We start from the raw sequence: 25,115 nt of genomic DNA on the forward strand, positions 1-25,115 counted from the left end.
CAAAGCACTGTCATTATTGCGATAAAAACAGCCGTCCCCTGATTTTCCTTGATGATCTCTAATGTTTATTGACAATAAGGGCAGATTGAGTTTGTGTGGATTCCAGTGTGCCCTCTGTCCAGCACGCCGTGCCCGTCGGTGGAACTCTATCAGATGTATGGATGGAGAATGACCAGCAAGTGCACACATAAACACATTAACATCCATCCAATGTTGCATCCACAAACTCACACCAGCACACGCACAGCAGAGCACAGAGGACGCCGGCCTCAGCTTTTGCTCGCCAGCCCCTCTGCGCTGAGAGCGTGGCTCCTGCCAGCAGCAGCACTTTAGGGTTAATAAATGAAGCCCAAATGCGTTTGACCTCCAGAAGAGACACAAAGCGATGAAAAATAGCACTTTGACACAGCATGGATACAGGGCCGATCCCTGTATGCCGACCTTGATATTTTAACCAAGTCGTAATTGACTTTCCCCCCTCTCAAAATCCATCCTCTCTTTAACAATCAGATCCTTCACACTCCTGCCCTCTCTCCGTGTGCCACCATCCATATGTTATAGTGGATCACTGCTCATATGTTGGAGCAGCCAGATTGATGTTGCTGTTCACACTAATGTTGCCGTGCACTATACAGACCACGACATGCATCAAACCCTCATTGGGAGCACACAGGAGGCACCATGTGTCTCAAGCAGTGCGAGGTGGCTTTCACTTCACACCTTTGTAACAATGATGAAGAGGGAAGCGTAATATTAAAGTCAATTGTATGGACTTTATTTCTGGAATGAAAGGTGGGAAATTTGAATCACTTTGCTGATTCTAACTGTTGTGACCAGGTCGAAGATAAATTGCAGCGGATACTGTGTGTGCAGTAGTTTGTTAATTATTGTCATATTGCTATTCAAAACACACGCCACTAAGTTGCTGGCTCGTGCATTTTCATTCACTTAGTATTATACCTTTTTTTTTTTAAACGGGTTCACACTTACATGCTTGGCAACAGTACTCTGTAAGACTCAATCCCATTTGCGTGTTCACATGTAGGGGTAGGTGTGTCTCAATTCGCTCTGGCATTGAGGGGGAGGGCTAAGGCGGAGGGCTAGATGGCCCTCCTCCTTTGTTTTCAATGTTTCAATGTATTATGGCGCTTTTCTTCATTAAAGCCACACAAATAAAAATCGCTAGTCGCAGAAAATGCAGCAAAGCAGCGTTATGCGTTATATTAGTACCAAACGTGACGTTTTCAACTAACGTGATGTGCTGTTTCGTCGTTATAAAACCACAGGGTATTTTCAGTGTGATTTTTCTGTCCTGTCATGGCCAACTGTAATTAGCATGTTTGTTATGTGAATATTCTGGGTATGTCACCATGTAACTGCAACAGCTTCTTTTCAATTCCAGGCATGTTGAATGTGCGGTAAAAACACGTTGCGTCTGCCTACGTAATGCCATCTGATTACGTATCCATTCGAAGAGGTGTCCCATTTCGTAGGGGTAGAGTTTCAACCAAGGGGTAGGGGAAGGGGGTAAAAATGAGAAATGGGATTGGGTACCTGGATGATGTCATGATCCGCAAGGACTTTTTCTTGTGTATCTGTTATTTTAGTGCTTTTGATCCCTTGTGTTTGGTTCCGGTTTTATTTTGAATTAGTTCCTTGTGTTTCTTCACTTCCTGTCCTGTGTCTAGTTCCTGGTGTCTCGTTTTCCCTGTCTGCTGCCCATGTGATTGTCTGCACCTGTTCCTAATGTGTCTCACCTATGTTCTATGTGCCCCACCCACCTGGTGTCTATTTAGTCTCTGTGTTTCCCTTTGGCTGTGTTGGATCGTCTGTTTTTCTTGTTGTCTGGCCTGGTCTGTTCCTGCTTGTTGGTTTCCCCGGGCTGTCCCTGTAAGTTTCCTTCGGTATGTTCCTCGTGTTTTCCCCCAGTCTGTTCCTGAGCTTCTGTTCCTGTGATTCTTTCCCTGGCTCCAGTATTTCAGTTTTACCTGTTTTGCTACATGTCGTGGACACCTATAGTTGCATTTTGTTTTTGTTTGAGACGCAGTAAGTCTGTTTTCTGTTATGATTAACATTCTTTTACACCATCTCTAGATTTTCGGTCCAGTTCCTGCTCATACGTGACAGATGATGCATTCAAAATGGTCAACACTTCTCACACAAACAGTCAACATCTTGGCTACATAGCAGAACTGGAGAGACCACCAGCCTATGTCCAAACTTGTGATGGTGGCATATTTTGCAGTTTGCATTATAGAGGGCACACTCAAAAAAGGAAAATGTCAAATTTTTCTAGTGAAGTGATCAAAGCAGTAGGCAGATATTTTATCAGGCGACAATCATGAGGGGATGTTGCTATCACCATTTCCAATGACTATCCTATCGAAATTCAGCATGTGTATATGAGTTTACTGTGCACACAGTGGAGAGCATGTGAATGTACTGACTTAATTATTTGAAACACAGCTACAGATTGAAACAGCCATGCTTGGACCAATGACTGTATATATAAAGAGGCACGACACGTCTAAAAGGTCCCGTATACAGACGCTGCCATGTTGCATTGGTGATGTCATTTGGAGCCGAAGTCTGCACAGTAGTGACCTGGGCTGTGGTTCCGACACACCTGCTCGACCAATCTCAGCAGTCAATCATAACATCTCACCCTGATTCTATTGCATCGAATGACTAATTAAACATTATTTCTAGGAAAGAATAACACATGGACATACATCAGTGTGATAAGGGATGATGTCTGGAGGGGGGTGTTTTGGCTTCACTCTTGTATATGTACAGTCACTGGCAAGGACTAACTGCTCACTATGATGACGCTAAAATGCAGCCATTTACCATGTTCACTGAGCGATTTTAGCATATCACAATGCCAACATTTGATAATTAGCACTAAACACAGTACAGGCTGAGGCTGTTAGGAATGACATTAGTTTTTCGTACTTGGCCATAAACCAAAGTATTGGACTGAAACTGTTGGCCCACAGTAAAACATTTGGACAACCAAAGTCATTAAGATACATCCACTGGCCATTTAATAGCTGTTGATACATTTCATGCAGGACCAAAGTGGGAGTGGAATGACCGTCCTCCATTGCTTTACCCAGAGCTGCATATCATGGTTAGAAAAAAGGCTGCTCAAAAGTTTTATTCATTTTAGGTTATTTCAAGTTGTCTTTTCAAACTTTAGAACCCCCCCCCCCCCCCCCCCCCCCGAGCACGCAGAAGATATTATGGAACTACAGTTTATTCACTGGCTGACGGCAACCCTACGCTTTATCATTTAAATCTACAGTTGCATGAAAACAAATTAATCTGGATGAATGAACAGCAAGGGAAACTCTGAATTTTATGTTTTTCCATCACAAACTCCTTTTTACTGATCTGGATACAGAGACATAGTGTACGCAGAAACAGGCAGCTTTTTTTTGCGCGTATAAACAGCTTAAAATCTTTGAGATCTTTACACCTTCTAAAGGCTAAAAGTAATCATGATGTCAGGCCCTCCACTTCTGGCAGCCGCTCTCTTACCCTCCATTGCCCTTTCTGTGTGTGTGTGTGTGTGTGTGTGTGTGTGTGTGTGTGTGTGTGTGTGTGTGTGTGTGTGTGTGTGTGTGTGTGTGTGTGTGTGTGTTAGTTAAAGGAGTAGGGAGTCGGGCCACCAGCTGCCAGCCATCATCATCCTGCTCTGCTAGGGTTCCTACCTCAACTCTATATCCATATCCTCGACACAGTTTTTTCAGTCAGTCCCGTATCCAGCCTCTCGAAATTTTTCCTGTATTTGCCTAGGTGATAATCCCTGTTCTCCTCTGCCTGCCACATCCACCATCGCTCCCCCCTGCCACATCCAGCTTGTCAGCCCGCTCTGTTCTGTCACCCTGCTCCACGCACCGCACTCCCTCGGCCTCTCACAGCTGGATCCCCACCAGGCCCAGGTCCAGCATCCCCTCCAGTCTCACCTGATTTCCAGTCTGATCTAGCACCTACCTCAGCTATAAGCCCTGACCTCCACTGAACACTGGCCAAGTCATTCCCCTCATTCAAGCAAGATCGTAAATAAAATGACTTCACTTTTACTGCTGGGCCTGTCTCCAGTGTCCAGTGTGTTCTACTCATGGGTACTCTTCCAGCCTTAGCAGATGATGTTGATAAAGGATATCAAGATTGCATTGCAAAAGGATTTTGAATGGTCAAGGTGGAGGGAAAAGTGTAAAGTTGCGGGTGTCGGAACTGAGCTGAGTTATGAATGAGCACGATGGAGTGGGGAGGTGAGAAAAAGGGGATAGAGGGAAGCCGGAGCAGAGCAGGGAATGATGGCTGAGAGGCTCATATGGGCAAGGCATGAGCTTGATTGAAACTGGAGGCTGGTGGAGATGGGCAGGCTTTGGGAGGATGAGCTGAGCAGTGAGCATGGCGGGCAGAGAGCTCAGCAGGTTCACAGGTGAACTATAGGGATGATCCTGCAGCATAGGGAAACAAATATTACTTCAAGCTAAAACACTGCAGGGATAGACATTGTATGCAGTATATTAAAGTGACCGTGTGACTGGCTGGGGGAGTGGGTTTTACGTACTGTGGGCTCATGGAGGGCACGTGTGGAGGCTATCAGACAATCAGGAAAGAGTGAGGAATGCCACGCCCACAGCAGAGACACGTATACAGACAATCACAGGGAAGACAGGAAACACAAGGGAAGGGGGGAAAAACACCAGTCACAGGGAAGACAGGAAACACAAGGGAAGGGGGGAAAAACACCAGTCACAGGGAAGACAGGAAACACAAGGGAAGGGGGGAAACACCAGTCACAGGGAAGAAAGGAAACACAAGGGAAGGGGGGGAAACACCAGTCACAGGGAAGACAGGAAACACAAGGGAAGGGGGGAAAACACCAGTCACAGGGAAGACAGGAAACACAAGGGAAGGGGGGGAAACACCAGTCACAGGGAAGACAGGAAACACAAGGGAAGGGGGGGAAAACACCAGTCACAGGGAAGAAAGGAAACACAAGGGAAGGGGGGGAAACACCAGTCGCAGGGAAGACAGGAAACACAAGGGAAGGGGGGAAAACACCAGTCACAGGGAAGACAGGAAACACAAGGGAAGGGGGGGAAACACCAGTCACAGGGAAGACAGGAAACACAAGGGAAGGGGGGGAAAACACCAGTCACAGGGAAGAAAGGAAACACAAGGGAAGGGGGGGAAACACCAGTCACAGGGAAGACAGGAAACACAAGGGAAGGGGGGAAAACACCAGTCACAGGGAAGACAGGAAACACAAGGGAAGGGGGGAAAACACCAGTCACAGGGAAGACAGGAAACACAAGGGAAGGGGGGGAAACACCAGTCGCAGGGAAGACAGGAAACACAAGGGAAGGGGGGAAAACACCAGTCGCAGGGAAGACAGGAAACACAAGGGAAGGGGGGGAAACACCAGTCGCAGGGAAGACAGGAAACACAAGGGAAGGGGGGGAAAACCACCAGAAACACAAGGGAAAGACAGGTTACGGCATCAACTATGTCAGGGTGTAAAGACCTCTGTAAATTGTCTGCACTGCATGGTCCACTTTCTGACGATGGGTTGACTTTGACAGTTTATCCACTACAGCTCTTGGGCAGCTAGCAACCAACTGGAAACCTTACATTAAGTTTCAAAAAAAAAATCTGTAACCAAACAAAACAGCAGAATTTTTCAATTTTTTTTAATTTTTACATACAGTTTAAGTTGAGCATTTTCCATAAGGTTTCTTGTTAGATGAGAACCAATGTTACAACAAGTGATAAGTTAATTGAACTTAATGTGAAAAATCACTGCAGCAATATGTCACATCATGTTTGTGCAGCTTTTAAGAAGGATGTAAGACGTTGTGTATCACAGCTGAGCTGACAACAGCATGGTCAGTCACCATGAGGGGGGAAATGTACTGATTGGGTTAATGCTGGTGGTTCAGTACACTCAGTTCAGCTTGAGGATCTGTTGGTAAAAAACTATTTTGTCCGTGTACTGAACACTTGTATCCAGAATGATGTGATGCCCTGCCACCCTCGACTTATCTAGATCACCCAGGGGTGCTGTAAATGAGAATGTAAATGAAAGTTTCCCTTGTACAAAGACTGTATAATTTCTGATTTCCATGTGTAAATAGAGCAGGTCATTGATTGGCCAGCGAACGGCAGGTTGATGATAGGGAAAACATCTAAGGCTGAAGAAAAGGCTAATTAGTATGAAGAGACCAGTGAGATTCAGGAACTTCTATTAGCCTCATGCTCATGAATTAATCTGACAAATCAAAGGAGTGGCAAGAGTGTCTGTTTATGACCAAATCAGGAATGTGCTTCATGAACACCGTGTCATTCGAGCCTTGTCGCTGGTGTACAGTAGAGCAAAATAAAAGCACTCAGAAGGCAGGTCGTTAACCAGTAAAACATGGTTCTATTTTAGTCTGTGTGAGGTTATACAGGGTTTGAGTCTTGTTGCTTTGGTTGGAGCAAAGAAACTCTCTCCATGTCAAGAAGTCAAGAAGTTGCCCCAAGTTGCAATACAGCGAATCTGAAGAGCCGACTCCAGTCCATGAAACTTGCGATGATCAACATTTTGGTTTTAAGTACAGGTAAGATTATAATTGACCTTTACTTTATTCTGCGGGAATGATACGGTGCAAAAAAGAAGTAATTGCTTACAGTGCTGAATGGCGAATCTGCTGGTGAACTAATATCGTTCTGGAAGTAGAACAGACCCGCTCAGAAAGGCTGTTTGCAGAGATGAGGGGCCTGTTCAGTAAGATGTGCAAGAACTTGAGTGAGCAAGCACGGCTTCTGTTGTTGAAACAACAGATACGGAGAAAGGCACCGGTGGTGAACGCTGTTCATCGGGACAAATGGATGCCTGCTACACAGCCTCAAAACCTTCAAACCTCCTCGGAGTCAAGACCCATGCATAGCTTCGGAGGCAGGGTCCATACAGAGGCGTACAGCTCTGAGATCCCCACCAAAGAACATTGGCTGCAGTCTGTCTAGATTCAAGTGTTTTTTTACCATTGTGTAATCGTTCATGTTCGTTTGGGTTTCAACAGAGGTAACACAAATACTCAAAATTACACAAGAACATGTGAAAATTACATCCCCACTGCATATCATCAAAAATGATATGCGCAGAATATTTCCCATGTTGGTCTGTTCAACTTCCATGTGGCCTTTTCATGATCTGGTGGGACTTCCTGCAGTGTAGCTGCTTCGTCTTCGTCGTGCCTGCGTACCACTCTTTCGTTGATATTTGCGAACAGGTCCAAATACGCACAATATATATATCAGGGCACAGACAGTCAACATTAGGGATGAGTCCGTGTCTCCTGAGGTCTCTGATGCGCTATCGATAAAATGCTCAGATCTCTGCAGCTTACTTTTTGCAACATGTCCTGCCTCCTGCACGCTCTATACCCAGGTGCCAACCCTCTGCTAAACCACATGGTGTATTTCCATCAGGTGAGAAAAAATGTCTGACAATCTCCTTTTGCGTTCTACATGTGTGAAAGGGCAACACATGAAGTGTTTCACAGGTATTTCCACTGCTCTTTGCAGTCCAGATGACTTCTTCTCACGTCTCCCTATTGGTTTATTTGGCATAGTTTAAGTCAGAAAAGACCTTATGAAAGTTAGATACTTCTGAACTCGACACAAGCTATTTAGATAAGGCTTAATTCTTCTCATGCAAAGATCCACTGGGCCATAACAGTGGCAGTGAGGCTCCTAATGGGCTTTGTTATCGAGGCAGGATGGATGGTGATGGTTACTGTTCCACAGAGGAACACAGCTAGGGCATGGATGGGGCCATAATTCTCCTGGTAATTGGGTTAATACCTGTCATGATATCCCTATTACCACAGCAGTAAATAGAGGTGAGGTAGGAATTATTGTTGTTAATTAGAAAACATGTAAATCAGCAGCATGAAGAACTGTATATCTCAGCTTAATGCAGAGCAGAGATCACCTTTATTGTTATGGGAACATGAATGTGTCTGGCTTTTGTGTGTGTATAAGTGTGTCATACCAAGATTGTACAGTATACTTTTAATGTGTTGCTTTTCGTGTGTACATCTGCGTGTATATATTAAAAACACGCTGATACACGTGTGCGCATTTTTGGATTTGCAATCATAGCTGCCGCCCCAAGTTACCAGTGCAGATTGTGTGTACCGTGTAAGCGTGTGTGTCGGAGTGTGCACATGTCTGTGTGTGTGTCTTATCGAGCAGGTGTGTGTGAGAATGTGACACGGTGTCTGTCCCCTGTCCTCTTCCCTTTTCTGGGCTGGTTACTCAGGGGGCAGCTATAAAAGGAAAGGGCTCTGTCAGCCGGTGATGTAGCTCGCTATGTGCTACCCACACGCACACACACACACACACACACACACACACGCTAAGGATAAGGCAGCAAGAGGATATGGGCCAAAGGGCCAGCTGAGTTTACTAAACCTCCACAGGAGACTGAAATAGGTCCTTCCAATTGGCAGTGGTTTATAGAATCTCTGTGCATGTCTCAATGTGTAAGAGAGGCAGAAGAAAGCTGCGAGTGTGTTTAATTTTAATTTTTTTTTCTGATGAGCAACGGACTTGCTCGTGGGACTTTGACGCCTGAAGAAAGAAGAAAACACAAAAGGAAAGAAAAGAACTTCCAAAAAAAAGAGACATTTGAAAAGAGCAGAATAAAGAAGAAGCAGGAGGGTGAATGAACGGACGTGTTAAAGTCGGGAAACAATAAAGGAAAACATGGTAGCACTCCTCGGTGACAACCAGCAACGGAGGGGGGGAGGAAGGAGATGGAGTCACTGAGGCAGTAACAGGTTACAGGGTGGCTGTTATCAGCCAAGTGATTGCTGTTTAATTGACTTTTGTCCCCCCGGCTGTGATGAGACACAGTGGATGTCCCCAGCCTCCATTCATTCTTCTTCTCCCTGGCTCCTTTCCCCTTTCTATCTTCCTCTCACCTCAACATCCTCACCCTCGTCCCCCTCCCTTACCCCTTTCCACCCCTCCTGCTGGTCCCATGTCTCAGTCAGTCACGCATGAAGACGGCAGTTTGACTGATGCCAGACCAGGCCAATTCCCCTCTCTTCGTCTCTCACACACGCAGCATATCTCACCACACGATGTTAATTACTTTGATCCCGGTAACATTAGCATGTGCTAAGGAGGAAGAGGATTAAGAGGGGCTTAATAAGGCCAATGGAACTTTTTACACGGGTCATTTTTGTCACACACAAACTACAATTCCGTGCATTGGGGGTGAAATCAGGTGCTGGGAACCGGTGCTTTATCAACTTGATCAGTCAACCAAATATATCACATTACATTACATTCATTTATCAGACCCTTTTGTCCAAAGGGACTTACAGTAAGTGCATTCAAGATATTACCCGAAGTACATAACAGTTTATCAAATACAAGCTTCTAGACTTCTTTAATTTCTCTTTTTAATAAATTCAGGAAGTAAGGTGCAGTCTGAACAGGTGAGTTTTCCGGTGCAGAGGAGCGGTGTAGTGTGGGAGAATTTTGGTAGGTTGAAGACTAGCCGAGCCGCTGCAGAGGTCGAACAGCAAATGCCGGCAGACCAGCTAGGAGGGAGTTGCAGTAGTGCAGAAGTGAGATGACAAGAGCCTGCACCAATTCCTGCATCGCCTTCTCTGTGAGCAATGGACGTATCCTCCTGATGTTTTGGAGAATGATGATAGAAAATAGAAACATTTAATCACCACCTTTCACAAGGTTCGGTTTCCTACATAACACTACATCCGCTATTTAATACATGAAGAGGAGGTTTTACAGGAAGCACACAACCACAGTACTGTGCAAAGTGAAGTGAAGTTGTGTTCAAAAATAATGTCATCAACAGTCTTATTACGAATTATCCATCCATCCATCTATTCCATTTTCCATTATCTGGGGTCAGGTCCTTCCAGACGTCCCTCTTCCCATGAATGTTCTCCAGCTGCCACCAGGGAATCCCAAGGGATATATGAGCCCTCCAGCATGTTTTTGAGACTATCCAGTCGAAAGCATCAGGGGGCATCCTAACCTGATGACCAAACTACCTCAACTGGCGCCCTTCAAAGTGAAAGAGCGATGGTTATACTCCCTCTGGATGTCTGAGCTCCTCGCGCTTTCTTTAAGACTTGAGCCAAGACACAAGGATTGAAATGGAGATTGACTAGGATTGGGGTTTTCAATACTTTTAAAACGGTATCGGTAACTTAACGATGCCAGGACCAGTACTTTGTTCTTTCTTAAAGCCCCAGTGAGAAATTTTTGTACTTTTCTGGAGGCATCTGGTGGTAAAGTTGCAAACCGCAACCAACTGAGCATCCGACAGGGGACATTTTATGTCGGTGCACCGCTAATTCCATCTCCGGTTTCCTGCAGCGCTGGAAATTCAACGCAAATGCGATGTATTATGGACCGTTTTCTGCAACCATATTTAATGCTGTGTTCAATTATAATAATAATAATAATAATAATATATTTAATTTATAAAGCGCTTTTCATGGACCCAAAGCGCTGGTACAAAAAAAAAAAAAAAAGTGGAAGGGGGGGAGCTAGGGATATGCAGAGGAAAAGAGGTGGGTTTTTAGGCGTGACTGAGGTGGTGAGGGAGTCGGAATCACGGATCTCTTGGGGGAGGGAGTTCCACAGCCTGGGAGCAGCCCTGGAGAATGCTCTGTCTCCCAAGCTGCGGAGTTTGGTTTTGGGGGTGGAGAGGAGACCGGCAGAGGTGGATCTGAGGGACCGTGTGGGTTGATAGGGGGAGAGGAGATCAGTGAGGTATTGGGGAGCAAGATGGTGGAGGGCTTTGAAGGTGAGGACCAGGACCTTGAAGGTAATTCGGTGAGAGACAGGGAGCCAGTGGAGTTGTTTTAGGACTGGGGTGATGTGGTGCCAGGATTTGTTGTGGGTGATGAGACGGGCGGCTGCGTTCTGGACCAGTTGGAGTTTTTTGATGGAGCTGGGGCTGATGCCAAAGAGAAGAGAGTTGCAATAATCTAAACGTGAGGAGATGAAGGCGTGAATGAGTCGTTCTGCGGCGGGGGGTGTGAGTGAGGGTCTGATCTTGGCGATGTTACGGAGGTGAAAGAAGGAGGTTGACTATGTGGCGGATATGGGGTTCGAGGGAGAGGGTGTAGTCGAAGATTACGCCAAGGTTGCGAGCCTGGGGAGATGGGGAGACAGTGGTGCCATCGATGGTGAGTGTGGGGTTGTTGATTTTGCTGAGTGTGGATTTGGAACCGATGAGGAGGAATTCTGTTTTGTCGCTGTTTAGTTTCAGGAAGTTGTGTTGCATCCAGGTCTTAATTGCTGACAGGCAGGAGTCGATGTGGGAGAGGGTGGGGGTTGTGGCGGGATTTAGTGCTGAGGTAGATCTGGGTGTCATCGGCATAGCAGTGGAAGTCCAAGTTGAAGCGGCGGAATATCTGACTGAGGGGGAGGATGTAGGTGATGAAGAGGAGGGGACAGAGTACGGAGCCTTGGGGAACGCCTTGTGTGACTGTGGATGTGGCAGAGGTGTGATTATGGAGAGTGATGAAATGTGATCTGAGCCAGCTGAGTGCAGTACCTCCGATACCGAGGTCTCTGAGTCTAGTGAGCAGGATGTCATGGCTCATCCTGCTCACTAGACCTCGGATCCGCTCGGAACTCGACCCTGGAAGTCGGGGTGGTGATTTTTTAATCACAGTAAAACCGGAATGCAGCGAAGCAAACACAGCGATTTACACGGAGGTCGGATGTGTTATGATTCAGTTTTGCGTTATTTAGACCCCAAGGCAGATTCAGACACCACACATTGGCTGAGTTCAATAAAGTCGTTTATTTTGCCTTTAGCCAGTCCAGGTACTAGCAGTCCGATAGTATTGTGAAGTTGAACCGGAGAGATGGAAACCAGGTGGAAGGTGATGGTGTCCGATGGTGGGGAGCTGGTGGAGACCAGGTGCAGGCTGGACCGAATAGTAGCTGGTGGGGACAGGTTGCAGCAGAGGCAGGCAATTGCACATAGTAAACGGAACAATCTGGCGACAAGTGAGTGGAGAGCCGGGGATCTTGTACTGAGCTTGATGATGATGAGTCAGGTGTGCCAGGTGGTGATTGCTGAGCAAAGCCCCTGCTGAGAGACACACACACACACACACACACACACACACACACACACACACACCAAGAGGGGGAGACACAGGGAAACAAACAGGAAACATTGGGGAAGTCTAGAGGTCACAGAAAGGGCTGTGACAGGATGCCCCTAATATATCTGTATTTTACTCATTTTAATCAAAGTTGACGCTAAAACATTTGTTCTTTGTTGCAGGTGATTATACATATATTAACAATTTCTGTGAATACGTTCCTCCAAATATTACACACTGTAGCTTTAAATAAAGCACAAAACAATGGTCAGTGTTAGTAGCACACCCTAACCCTAACCCCTAACGATGAGGACAGATTTCTTTTATTGCTAAGGGAAATTGGAACTTTAAATTTAAAACTCTTTTCCATAACAAATTCTCATAATAAATGAAAAACTAACCCAACTACAATAATTTAACACTGACTAGCAGTTACAGCAAAATATTGCAGCTCCAATCTCCAAGTTTCAACAAAATGCCCACACTATACAAGTTCCCTGTATGTTTTTTTTGAATAAATTAATAAAAAAATATCCTTCTGAATACTCCTAAGGCTCTGCATGCCTCTTTTTTCCACTGGTTACATTCATGAAATTTCAGTACCATATGAGCCAGGATGTAGTCTGAGATCCTTAAGCAGAGGTCTTTAATCTGTTCTACAGACCTGGTTGAAAACTAATGGAGACTGAGCGTTTGCACTGGAAGAATCCACCTGAGAAAATCAGAGATATCTTTTAAATCCCTTCCTAAAACATACTATTATTCGAGTGCATTTCATAATTAGCGGCTGTTGCTCAGGAGGTAGAGAGGTTGTCCACAAATTGGAAGGTTGGTGGTTCGATCCCTGCTTCCCCCAGACAGCATGCCGAAGTGTCCGTGGGCAAGACACGTAAGCCTAAATTGCCTTTGATGGCTTGTATAAATGTGACAGAAAAAGTGTGCTATATAGCAGCTCTTTATGAATGTGTCTGTGACACAGGTCCTCCAACTAATTTGATGTATGTGGTAGAAACCAACGTCTACCGTTTCTTGAAATAGCGGCACTACTGGTGACCGGCGGTACGCCACAAATATTTATTTCGCCTCACAGCATTGTGGGCTTCACCAACGCATTGTTAATGAGCTTGTAAAGGTTCGGGTGATGTATAGGGTTAGCGTAGGGAATCAGCACGATTACTTTACAGAATATAAGCTAATTCATTTGCATACACAAATCTTGACGGACATACCAGGTGCTGCCATGAACTCCCGCTAGAGGTCTGCGGTCTTGAAAAAGACCACATACGCCGTGATACGCTTTCTTTAAAAACAACATAGTAAATGGTATGAGTTGGAGAACAGTCTTGTGTGTGAATGGATGCATGTGACTTGTAGTGTAAAAGTGCCTTGAATGGCCGATAAGACTAGAAAAGCGCCATATAAATGCAGTGCATTCACCTAAATTCATGTAAACTTTTACTTTATTATCTCTCTTTGTATTCAGTGTTAATCTTTTATCACTTTGTTTATCTTACATCAGTGACTTGGTTTTATCGTTTATCTTGTGATTTTGGTTCATGTCCAAGCAGATCAATGCCCTTGCTGTGTCTCAATATTGAGGGAGGGAGACCGTCTCCTTCAAACCGCCATTCTGCTGTATTATGACCATGTTGACTACGTCATAAAATAGAATGAGAAAATTTACCAGCACAAAGTTGCCTGAACACAGCTGTTACGGTTATAATTTAGTGTTACAATTATAGACTACAGTGTTGACATAATTACATCAGATACTACACTGTATGTGATGAAGTGTAACAATATGGATGACTACAAGAAAACGTCTCTACTGCTGTATGAACAAGTGCAGTAACTGACTGTACCATCAGCACAAAAACACTGAGACAAACTGCGACAAAGACAAAAGAAATGCTGAGCGGGAAGGAAAAGTTTGCCAATTTGTGCTGTCACTTCCATCATCACTGTAGGACTCTGTGACTCATTTACAATCTAAGCTCCTCTGTTAATAATCACTGAGAGGGGGGGTGAGAGATTTAATATTCCATGAGTCACTAAGCAGATTTTGATGTCTGCATCTCCTCGAGATGAGGCGCTCACACCAGGAGGCTGTACCCCCCTCCAGTTGGGACAGATCTCCTGCAATGCAGTAAACAGCCAATGCAGATATATACTGCCCCAGTGGCACATGCACACACTGAAGTGCAAGCACGTGCACACAGCAGCATACATTTAATCACGCATAAAGCTGCATGCATGCATCCTGTAGAAAGACACAGCCGCATGCACCACCTCACTCACGCAGACTGCACATGCACATATTACACGTTTCAAACCTTTTTTTGAATGAAATAAAAATTGCGAATGCAGACTATTACTGACCGCTGCTTGGTTCAGCTTCATCTGCTGCCTGCCCATTATAAAAATATAATCACAATATGATGTCCAAATTGTGTGCATTCTGCTCCTTAGCTATTGTAAGTCAAAGTAAAATACGAGATATACATGATTGAAATATATCTTGTATTAATTTCCCACACTCCCTAAAATAACAATTATTTATTGCATGTAACTTTTGCGGGGCAATAGGGGTCTAATTGAAATCCTGTCACATGTTAACACTTTTTATGCTTCCAGTATCACCATTAGTTCACATATTGCTCCTGGTTTCTGTGCAGGTTCACAGTGACTGTGAAGACAGAGTGTTCCGCTCACAGAGTGAGAGAGAGGGAGGTGGAGGAGGAAAGACCTTGGTGGGAAGCAGAGGGCGTCCAGGAAAACATCAATGAAACTCAACTGATGAGGGCTAAGACTGAGTGAGAGTGAAAAACCTTGACTTTGACGAAGAGTTGGATAGAGATGTAGAGGACTTCAAAAGCAGACAGCCAGGGAGTGAGGCAGATGAGGGAGTGAGCTGGTGGAGGAGTGAGTCGCGGCGAGATGAGACGGACACAGCGATGAAGACAGAGATAGATGGGTGACAGGCACAGAGCATAAATAGACGGGCAGAGGGAGATCGACAGAGATGGATGGCTGACATGGAGAGAGACATGTTCATTTGGATGGAGCGCATGTTGGTGTCAGGGTCACTGGCTGTCATCACTGGCCATGGCCCAATGTCAGCACCGCTAAGCCAGGCATAATACCTGAGCCCCTTAGCATGGCCTCTGCATCCTCTGTGTGTGTGTGTGTGTGTGTGTGTGTGTGTGTGTGTGCTACATGTTACATGTACAGATAACCATCCGTTTACTGTCAACCATCTCAGACAAATCTATATCTGCATTGCATTTACATGCAGTTGCACGCACACAAAACTCTGTGAGCTGTGGGTGGATACATAAAGCTTTATGGACCGTGCGTTTGTCACAGAGAACAACATTAAATGAAGGGTTTCATAACAGAAACCCAAACAGACACTTTTGATGCCAAAAGAAACTTACTGAACGGGCTTCTTTTTTTTTTACATGAGGGTGTGATATATCTGTTGTGAAAAATGAAAAAACAAAATTCTTAAGGTCTTCCTAGACAATGAGAAAAATAAAAATTGATTTTGATATTGTCGGGGAGACTGTGTGAGACACTGGACGACTATCTGTCCTTCGCTGCCAACATCGCAGTGACGACCCGCTCCTGCAGATTCATCCTCCACAACATCAGGAGGATTTGTCCATTCCTCACCGAGAAGGTGAGGCAGGTGTTGTTGCAGGCTCTTGTCATCTCATGCCTGGACTACTGTAACTCCCTCCTAGCTGGTCTGCCGACATGTGCCATCTGAACTCTGCAGCTCATCCAGAATCCAGCGGCCCGTTTGTTCTTCAACCTACCAAAATTCTCCCACACTACACCGCTCCTCTGTGCCCTGCACTGGCTTCCAGTGGTGGCTCGAATCCGATTCAAGGCACTGGTACTCGCCTACCGTGCTGCAAATGGCTCAGGCCACCATTTGTTTTCCTTCCTAGTCCCGCAATGGTGGAACGAGCTCTCCATTGACATCAGGACAGCACCTGTTCAGCCATGAATTTATTATAAAAAAAATTATAAAAATGGAATAAATTAAAACATCTAAAATGAGCACTTGGAGCTGTTTTTGCCAATTTCATAAATGTTTATGTACTCTATTGATTCTTGCACTTTGGACAAAAGCGTCAGCTAAATGAATATAATGTGATGTAATAATGCACCACCTCAACATTCAGGTGTGTTATGCTAATAGCAGCTAATGGAGCCCCGAGCCTCTGTCCTGAAGCGGGCTACAGAGGTCTGATGAGCCCACTCCTTTCCAACTCCACACCATCAGATGTTTTTGGAGGTGAAGAGCTTCTGTGGCTTCTAGACGCCAACAGTAACGTTAATACGTGCATCCATGTTGCCAACCACGATTCAACCTCACGAAGGCCAAGCATTCCATGTACACGACTGCCAAAATCGTAAAGCAAATGCATACGACAGAGACTAGAGTGACATTTTAAAATGGTTTATTGCAAAACTTGCAATCTAGAGGCATGGACTGCAGATGGTGGCAGGCTGAGCAGACTGGACATTTCCTCTCAGTAAATAGGGAAAATGAGTTTCTGAAGAAGGGTTGAAGAGTCTGATAATGGATTTTCATAATGTAAAGAGATGAATGGAAATCACGGCTGCTTGCAACGGGAAAAAATAAGTCTGCATCTGAGTAATTTATAGTTAGAGAGCTCACATTTGCACTCACTCTGTTGTGGTTCCTTACAATTTTTGAGTGCACTCTTGTTCTACTACAGCCAAAATGATGACCAAAGTTATTTTAACTGATTTCTTAATCATCAGGTTTGTCAGATTTGTGTTCATTTTGGGCACTAAAAGCATCATCTGAGGAGTTACAGTGCATATTAATCACAGCACCCCACTGAAAGTGTGTGGAAAAGGCTGCCCAATTACACGCCACTGCAATGTAAAAACATATCAGAGTGACATACATTAGGGGTGTCATTTTTCAAAGCCTGGGCCACGCTCCAGGACTGAGTCACAAAAAGATTTAAAACCGTCCTCAAATGACTGTAAAATTACTATCCGAGGCTATTAGCCGTAATGACGTTGCCAAATCCTTCCCAAGACTTTCCAGAAAAAAGAACGGGAGGGGAAAACGCTGTGACACAGTAGGTCACGCCTCTGAAAAAGAGCAGTGTAATATTTTGTTACATTAGCTTGTAATGTGGAATCTGCGCTGTAGTCAGCAAGAGCAGCAGAGGGGAAACTTGGAGCGAAAATACTGTCCCCCTGAGGAAAGAAAAAGAGTAAAAAAAAAACAACTAATAAAACGCAGGAGATGAGTTGATGGGGAGATGGAGAGGTAAGAGGGAGAGAGAATGAATAGCAGAGAATGATAATAGTGGATGTCTTATCACTCATATTCCTCAGTAGCTTTATTCCCGACCCCATCCCCGTCCTAACACAGGTCCATCCTTCAACGCCTAGCAGCCAGAGTGTGTTTGCCTTCGTGTGGATGCTCGTTTGCTCCGCGTGTTTGTGCTTAAATCTGTCCAGTCCAGTGTGTGCGTTTGCATATATGCACAACTGGTGTGCGCGCGTATGTGTCTCGCTGTGTGCACATGATCTGACGAGCTTGTCAGTAACACGGACCGCCCTGAAAAATCACTTCATTAATCTCGAACGTTCGTCTCCTGGTTTCCTGGCTACTGTTTAAGACTCGGGGTGTGTGCAGGCTGTCAGCGCGCGCTGCTTCAATAGGGAGGCCACAATCAGCAAGGAAAAGAGAGAGACAGCCAGAATGAGAAAGTGGAAGAATGAGGGAGAAAGGAAGGAGCACAAAGGTCAAATGAAGAGTCAGACTGATAGTTAGAGAGGAACGAAAGAAGAAAAAGCCAGAGTGGGAGAGAGAGAAGTGAGCCAAGCAGATGGATAAACATACAGATGAATGTGGACAGCCTAAAGAGACGGAACATAGCAAGAGATGACAGAGATAACTCGGAGAGAGCGAGTAGGTGAGAGGGAAAAAAAGGGAATAGGAGAGAGAGACGAGCTGAGAAAAGAGATGACATATTGCTGTATATAAAGGTGGCAACAGCTGGCATAGTCTGCTGTTGTCAGGGCCTTCGTGGCACTGGAACAGTAAAGTTCCCTGCCAATATATCCTTTAATAGCCAGGGCTAAAGACAGACTGCCAATATAGCCCGCCGAACAGCCAGGGCTAAAGAAAGACCCAAACAGTGGAGCCATGCAGGGACACAGCAAGGGATTTTAAAGGAGAAAGCAGCTGAGGGTGGCAGTGGTACAGGGGGGGTGTTGGGTGGCCAGGGACACCCTGCCAGGGACAATGTCACCTTAATGTTTGGTAACAGCAGGACAGCAGCCTGTCACTGCACATACACTCCCCTCACACCTGTCCCACCCTACTGTCCCTCTCTTGTTGTTCTAGGGATATACTGTACAGTATGTTCAACTTGGACCTGTCAGCTGTATGTTTATGTCGTCGTTATGTTGTTAACTTTATTTTTCCTTTCCAATGCACAATTTTCATGTTTTTCTTTTGACATTTAAGACATTAAAAAACAGAAGATAGGAGTTTGTGCACATAAGTTCCTCGAAACAAGTTAACTTCGACTCCCGAGGTTCACGTCAGTGCAAAACATCCAGTCAACAAGCCTAAAATTCGGTTCTGTGTCCTATTATCAGCAGGCAGGACGTAAAGACCACGGTGTTGAGCAAACAGAAAAAGCAATGTGCAGCCTGCATCAGTTCACTTTTAAATTCTAGGGATACTTTGATAGAATCTAGCAGCTGTTGTGGTCTCGCTTTTTGTTCTCGGCGATAGAAGCAAAGTTTTCATGTTCATTCCACTGACTGGCTTCCTCTCCATAGCCATTGTAGTGTTTAGACCTAACTGCCATGCCAGAATAGTGAAAAGACACGACTTATCAGAAACTAAGTTAGGCAACCGTAAGCCTTTGAGCCAGAGGAGTGGTAGAACAAGAGTGCACTCACATATTGACCGGCAGCTGTAAGTCCCACCTCGGACTCTGGTCGTCTCCAATTGGATAGAAGGGTGAGGCTCAATATAAACTTTAGAAGCGCTGAAGCCTTTGACATCACCTCTCCACATTAAGATATGTTCTAGAGCAGATTTGAACTAAAACACTCTTTTTTTAAAATTTGATCTTATTGTTTAAAGGTGACATATTATGCAAAAATCACTTTTCATTGTTTGTGCACATGAATGTGTGTATCTGTGGAGCCTGCCGGCCCACAAACTGTGAAAAAAGACCACCCTGATGTTTTTTTGTGGGCTGGCTAAACCCTTCAGCCTGGCTCTGAACAACCTGTTCAGATGTCTCTCCCACTGTGATGTCACAGTTGGACTCTTTTGAGGTAACCCCGCCTGCAATCTGAGAATCTCCACTTTTCTGGGGAAGGGGCGTGACATTTCCTACACGTTTTTGAAATCGGTTCACGATTCTCAACAGACTGGGCCAGCTGGCCAATTGGAGTATACTGGGGTTTATTCGGAGGCGGGGCTAAAATAAATCCAGGCATTTTAGACAGAGGGTGAAAAGAGAAGCTGCAGGAATGGGCAGTAGGAGAACACCAATGCCTTTTCTGAACATTAACCTTTTTCAAGTGGTCACCCAAATTAAAAATATGAACCTCAATATGAGCATAATATGTCACCAGAAAAAAACAGTGTGGAGAAGAACACTTCCAGCACCAGCAGCCTCTGCCACTTTACAACACTATTACCTTAAACCTGGCCGTACACTTTATCGTTGATTGTTTTTGCCCAAATTTCTGAGGCACACAACTTATTTGAGAGTCTGACTGGATTTCAGCTTGTTCGGGGGTTTTTGTGGGGGGTTTCGTGCAGCATACAGGGAGTAGCAATGCTCCCGGCCAACCTTTGGACGGTTCGATGAATTTACGATTCGTCATAAATTTAGCTTGATGGTCTTCAGGCTCTCGCACAGTTGAAGCATGGTCGGGTTTCAATTCCCCAAACTCAGCACCTTTTTCTCTCCCTGCGCCAAATTGCAAAACACAGTGACAGTGATACCAGGTCATGGTGACACAAGACATCATATGGACAGAAAACATCAATGTTTTTCTCCTCCTCCAATCGCAACCAACATACCAGAGAAAAAACTAGGGGCCCCCACTTTGACAGTGTGTTTGTTCCGTGTTAGTATTGTGAAAGCAAACAAACCTAAATAAAGTGTATTCACAGCTTTTGTGTGTATCCACACAGGAGTTGCACCAATCAAATTACCAGTACCAAAATTAAAAAGTCAGAACCAATGTTTCCCATTGGAGATCACTACTTCTAGTAAACAAGTTTTGCATGTATATCCAAGTATGATAACATGTTTTAAACTCACCTCCCGACGAGGAATCAATGTGCTTAGGGCTGACCACACCACATGGAAAGTATTGTCAGAAGAACTTATCATGAAATGGACTAATACACTGTTGGTTTTACAGCTGAAATGATGTGTTGACAATAAGTTATACAATAAATGATTGAGAAGAATATCACCAGCCTTATCCATTGAAATCTAACATATGGTTCTGTTCTTGTTTTCAAGTCTTTCTGTTTCTGATTATATCAGACCGCAGAGCAACCCCACCACATTATTCTCTGGTGCCAGTGACTGAGACCAGCTGTGTTGACGACTTTGCACTGATGGTAATTAATGTGACTCATTTGGGGAGAAAATCAGGCCAGGTCCTCGATGAGCCTGACCTGTATAGTCTCCTTTGAAGAAAAGAAAACTGTCCATTGTCATCTACAAAATTGTTCCAGATGATGCTGCTGAACTGGACAAAGGAAAGTCTACACTCAGCATCTCTAGTTTTCAGGTCCACTAACTTTTACTTTCACTGTCAAGAACTTTTAAGTTTAAATAAAGAACTACTAAAGCTGATTCACCTTTGTACAAGCATTTTATAATGCCTGTTCACACTCGTATCATTATTCAAAACACTAAATACTGCAGCTATCTAAGCTGGTGAAGTTAAACGATCTTACCACAAGAATATCGGAATTTTAATGAGGGTCAATTCCCCTTGAAAACCAGTCAAAAGATAGAATGATGTACAGGTGCGTGTAATATACTGTATGCAAAAAATGCAAACCACGGATCCTCAGGGGAGGAGATGAGGACAATTATTCCCACAACGTCTTGAGACTCTTTTTTTCAAAGCAAGGTTTGATTTAAGAATTTTATCTACAAGGTATGATAAAAAAAAATTGGAGAGACAGTGCCAACACATATGAAACAAAAACTCTACCTAATTTAAATTTGGTCACCATCCCCTTCCGTGTGCAGTGATACCCCACTCCCAGCTCTCCTGCCCTGCTCGGAACACTGTCTGGAAGTCCTGCTCTGTAAGCGCGCCAAGCACCATCTGTAATAGAAGCAGCATCTCCACCGTGTCAAAATGGTGACCTTTAACCTTCAATTTCATTTTGCAGAAGAGGAACACTTTTCTCGAGAATCTCAACCTTGACTCTCTTTAATAATTGTAGAGAGGTCTCTAAATTACCTTTTAAATCAAAAGACCTTGGCTCTCTGTTGCTTTCTATCTGTATGCTTCCAGAAGGTCACATAACTAACAAACACAACATGCATTATTATTGTTATGCAGATGATACTGTCTTTTCCATTAAGAATATTATATAAATCAGAAATAATTTGGTCCTCATAAGTCCCCGATAGAGTTGTGGCCCCCAATGAGCAAATGTCAAACCGACATTTGAAACTTGGGCACTGTTCATTAGTCCTCTTTCATGTCACAACAGTTTTGCCGTTGTGCTTCCTCCAGCTGAGAAGCATCTCTATAATTGTCACATATTGACTATTAAAATTTGTTGTACTCTGAGGTTGAGCCAAAATCATTGTCCTGCCTTTAACTGGCTCAAAACTATGCTGCTTAGATTTCAATTAATTCAAAAAGAACAGGTCTAATAACCCATTACTTTTAATAATTTTACTGATCAATTAAAGCCCGTCATGGCTTGGCTCATAGTTATATTGCTGAATTGTTACATTCCTGTGACAAGGGCACAGCCTCAGATTGGGCAGAGCTCAAGACCAAAGCTTACTGGAGTGTAACGGTCAGGGCCCATCAATTCCCCAAGGAACAGTGTTAGACCACAGTGTCTCTCACTCTGGGTATGTGCAGAAATACTAAAGTTAAAATCAATACTTTTTAAAACCAGTTTTAAGACCTTTTCAATATGTTTTAAGACCTAAACAACTACTTCAATTAACACGTTAAACTTACATTTGATAAACACCTTAGGTTCTGTGAACAATTCAAGAGAATTAATTTGGACCGAATTGGAACAAAACTCAAGAGCATTCATTGGGGGACTAGCCCAAAGGTAAGGTTTGTAAAGTAATAACAGTTGTGGCCACCTACCCGTGACTTTATCACCTTAAAGGAACAAGACAAGAAGGAACAATGTGTGGGCTAAAAATTTTCTCCTTTCTTGGTTACAGTTGAACACAATTTAGTCATGATTTTCACTGTATTCTGCAACAAAAACAAAAACAATCAGAGGCAATTATGTGATTGAAACAAGCATTGAGTTTCAACCCAATTTTTTACACTAAACCCTAATCCTACACCTAATCATAAAGAGGGGAGTCATCGAGATAGCTTTACATCTAAACCCCTCGACCCTTGCCCTTACCCTAATGTATGATATGACAAGCCTGGTCTTCCCAGAGGCAATGGTGTATAAAGTACTTACATCCTATACTTGAGTAAAAGTAAAGATATCTTACTTGAAAATGACTCGTAAAAGTAAAAGTTACCCATAAGAAAATGACTTGAGTATCAAAAGTAAAAGTACAAAGAAAAAAAACAGCAAGAAATTAAATCCTTCAATATAAACTTTATTAACAGTATGTATTCCTCCCTTCTTCTCTCTCTACTCCTTCCCTCTCTCCTTATGCTCCCTCCATCCCTCTCCTCTCACCCCCCTTCACTCACTCCCTCTGCTCTACTCATTCCCTCCCTCATCTTACTACCTCCATCCCCTCTCCTCCACCCATGGGTTTCCTATGATAATGTAGCGGAGGGAAAGTATGTATTTTTTTTTTCTAATGTACTAAAAGTTAAAGTTGAAATAAATATAAAAACTCAAGTAAGGTATAGATTCTCCCAAAATCTTCTTAGCTAGCTTTTCCATGTTTGCTCTCGAGTAGCCTTGAATAGCCACATCTCCACAGCAACCGCAAACAAGCTCCAATCTTACCACCTTCTCAACAACTCATTCATCCACTGGGTAAAGGAGCACAGAAGAAGAGAGAGAATGGCCAACTGCACTTGGTCAAGACCAGAGGCTTAAAATATAGACGAGAAGTCTCAGGACTCGAGACTGGACTCGAGTCCTACAGCCCTGGTAAGGATGTATCTCTCTGTTCCCTGTTAAATGTGTTTTTCATCCAATTTCACTTGGTCTTAGTAGGTCATGTTTTCTCTGACTTTAAAAAAGCTCTTCAGATAGCAGGCATTCCAAATTCTGAAATCACAGAATTTATGTCTATGAGCTTCAGGAAACACACTTCAATCCTTCCAACCAGAATGTAAATGCTGCCCATCCCCTCTTTGTTCAATCTGTGATGTTTTCCCAGAGTGTGTTCTCACTAAGCTTACTACATCAAACTCTCCCACAAATAACAAAGACCATGTCACTGTCGTTGCTTTAACGCCATTATTTGTTTTCTTATTCCCCTCTTCTCTGTCCTTTTTTTCTCCTTCAGACACTTTTTAATTATTTCCCTGCCACATTTCCCTATAGCCAGCGATCAGATTAAATGGGACGTGTTGCGGCGGATGCGTGTGATGTGTTGAGTGGGATGACAGTGTGTGTGAATTCTGTGCATACTGTAGATGTGTATGTGCCTCTGTGAGTTTGTGTGTGTGTGTGTGTGTGTGTGTGCGTGTGTGCAAGGGATGTCCTAGTGCTCCTATTGCAAGTGATGAAAACGTCATTTTATCAAGATTTTCTGAAAGGAGAGCTCAGTGAATGCTGATGCGTTGCTGCTCTGCACTGAGGGGCTCTTGTGGTGTGTATACACAGAGGCTGTAAATTGTCGTGAAGGCTGATCTCTGCAGGAGCTGGAAGCCTGTGTGTCCTTTTGATGGAAACAGCGTGGATGAGCTGTCATGTGTTTGGTCAAATCTGTCTTTCTGCATTTTCAAAGATGCTTTAGTGGGGACGCCTCTTACAGTGAAGGCTGTGATAGGTAGAGTCAGGAGAGCAAAAGTACGAGGAGGTCAATAAAGTAGTTCTTAAACCACAACAAGTGACCCATAATCTTGATACTCACTGGACTGGATAGAAAGCAGCAAATCCGAAAATTACCTTTCCCGTTTGGGTTGTGTCCTTTTCTGTGCTCAAAAGGTCCCATCAAACAAAAACTGACCCTATCTCTGTCAAAACTTTCCATTCGCGCACAGGACATCAGCGTGTCTTTGATATCAACCCCAAAACCTCAACCCATGGTGCAAGAAAATTTGAAATGTTTGGAATATTTCGGAATAACATTGTGCTTGTCCCAAGAGTACAGAGGTTAAAGAGACCTGAGCATTTTGGTAAAAAAATTCAATGGTTCAATTTGAGCCAAACAACACATGAAGTCATGTTGTGGCATTTCTTGACTTTTGGAGGAGGAGACTCAGGGACTCCCAGGACTGCAAGGCACCGCATACAGTGCCTGGATGATTACATCTGTCCACACTATCAGTAAAACCCTCAATTGTGGTCTTGGTTCGCCGTGGATATCACTGATCAGCTTGGGGCAGCTACACACATCCTAAACGGTCAACTGTGACCGGAGTCCTTGTGACATTTACTGAATCAGAAGATACAGAGTGACGGTGAGGGAATAGATTTTAGCCACGCAGTTTTGGAAAGGGTTTGAGTGGACAAATGGTTATCGATGA

The sequence above is a fragment of the Scophthalmus maximus genome, chromosome 3 (genome assembly GCF_022379125.1).
Source record: "Scophthalmus maximus strain ysfricsl-2021 chromosome 3, ASM2237912v1, whole genome shotgun sequence".
NCBI lineage: Eukaryota > Metazoa > Chordata > Actinopteri > Pleuronectiformes > Scophthalmidae > Scophthalmus > Scophthalmus maximus.